The 2181-nt window shown below is 57.0% G+C and overlaps 1 protein-coding gene across 1 annotated transcript in view; it reads left to right on the top strand.

Moving 5' to 3' along the window:
- EPHX2 (epoxide hydrolase 2, cytoplasmic) overlaps positions 1 to 2181 on the top strand; it is a 50925-nt gene that overhangs the window by 4571 nt on the left and 44173 nt on the right. The window lies entirely within an intron of this gene.

The following is a 2181-nucleotide window of genomic DNA, read 5'->3' on the forward strand; positions in this document are numbered from 1 at the left end:
TTGAAAACCTCCAGAGAAGGGGACTCCACCCCCTCCCTGGGCAGCCTGTGCCACTGCTCTGTCACCCCAACCCTAAAGAAGGGTTTCCGTCTGTTGGAACGGAACTTCCTCTCTTCCAACTTGTGCCCATCGCCCCTCGTCCTGTCCCTGGGAACCACCGAGAAGAGTCTGGCTCCATCCTCCTGCAACCCCCCCTTTAGATACGTGTATGCCATAATAAGGTCTCCCCTCAGCCTTCTCCTCTCCAGGCTAAAGAGTCCCAGCGCTCTCAGCCTCTCCTCATACGGGAGATGCTCCAGTCCCTCAATCATCTTGGTTGCCCTTCGCTGGACTCGCTCCAGCAGTTCCCTGTCCCTCTTGAACTGGAGAGCCCAAAACTGGACCCAGCATTCCAGTTGTGGCCTCACCAGTGCCGAGTAGAGGGGGAGAATGACCTCCCTCGCCCTACTGGTCACACTCTTCCCTATGCAGCCCAGGATGCCATTGGCCTTTTTGGCAACAAGGGCACATTGCTGCCTCATGGGTAATTTCTAGTCTAGCAGGACCCCCAAATCCTTCTCCTCAGAGCGACTTCCTAGCAGGTCCACCCCTAACCTATACTGGTGCCCAGCATTCTTCCTCCCCAGGTGCAGGACCCTGCACTTGCTCTTGTTGAACCTCATGAGGTTCCTCTCTGCCCAGCTCTCCAGCCTGGCCAGGTCCCGCTGGATGGCAGCGCGGCCCTCTGGAGTGTCAGCCACCCCTCCCAGTTTGGTGTCATCAGCGAACTTGCCGAGGATACACTCTGTCCCCTCATCCGGGTCATTGATGAGTATATTAAACAAAATTGGACCAAGTATCGACCCCTGGGGGACACCACTGGTTACAGGCCTCCAACTAGACTTCATGCCACTGACCACAACCCTCTGGGTCCTGTCACACAGCCAGCTCTCAACCACCTCTCAAGAAAGGTGCCCCAGGGGAGGAGAAATGACTTCTTGATGCTTCCTGGCTTGTTTGAGCCCCTGTGGGGATGCAGAAGGTGCAGAGCGGTCCAGGAACCGGCGCGGTGATGGTCAGGGATGGGGTGGGATGAAACCCATCAGCACGGGGGGAGAACGTTCAGCCCCCTATGGGAACTGGGAGCTGCTGGGAGCCCCCCCAAACCCTCTGCCCACCCCGCCTCGTGTCTCTCCGACGCCAGACGGCAACGAGCGGGGCTCACCGGCATGCAGCCGACCCCGAACCGCATCTGCCGGGAGGGAATTTTAATTACGCTTCTAAATAGCAGCTAATTATGAAGCGGCTGCTATACATCGTCAGGAGGGCGGGTTTTAATTGGATTTATTTGTAGGGGTCAGGAAAAAGGAATGGGAGAGGAGAAACGGTGAGCTCGGTGTGCTCAGCTCCGGGCAGGATCCGGCCATCCCCGGGGGATGCTGTGAGCCCCTTCCCAGAGGGGTTGGGGATTTATTCGTCTGCAAGACGTTTCTATTTCTATTTTATTGATATATATTTTATTTCTACCGACACATTCCCTGCGCTGTCACCCCGGAGGAGAAATGACTTCTTGATGCTTCCTGGCTTGTTTGAGCCCCTGTGGGGATGCAGAAGGTGCAGAGCGGTCCAGGAACTGGTGCGGTGATGGTCAGGGATGGGGTGGGATGAAACCCATCAGCACGGGGGGAGAACGTTCAGCCCCATATGGGAACTGGGAGCTGCTGGGAGCCCCCCCAAACCCTCTGCCCACCCCGCCTCGTGTCTCTCCGACGCCAGACGGCAACGAGCGGGGCTCACCGGCATGCAGCCGACCCCGAACCGCATCTGCCGGGAGGGAATTTTAATTACGCTTCTAAATAGCAGCTAATTATGAAGCGGCTGCTATACATCGTCAGGAGGGCGGGTTTTAATTGGATTTATTTGTAGGGGTCAGGAAAAAGGAATGGGAGAGGAGAAACGGTGAGCTCGGTGTGCTCAGCTCCGGGCAGGATCCGGCCATCCCCGGGGGATGCTGTGAGCCCCTTCCCAGAGGGGTTGGGGATTTATTCGTCTGCAAGACGTTTCTATTTCTATTTTATTGATATATATTTTATTTCTACCGACACATTCCCTGCGCTGTCACCCCACGTGATGGCAGCCGGGAGGGGGGGTAGGGGGGGTGGGGGTACACCCGTACGGGTGATCCCCCGGGGATGAGCAGGC

This window comes from Charadrius vociferus, unplaced genomic scaffold (assembly GCF_000708025.1).
Source record: "Charadrius vociferus isolate BGI_N301 unplaced genomic scaffold, ASM70802v2 scaffold41, whole genome shotgun sequence".
In the NCBI taxonomy this organism is placed as follows: Eukaryota; Metazoa; Chordata; class Aves; order Charadriiformes; family Charadriidae; genus Charadrius; species Charadrius vociferus.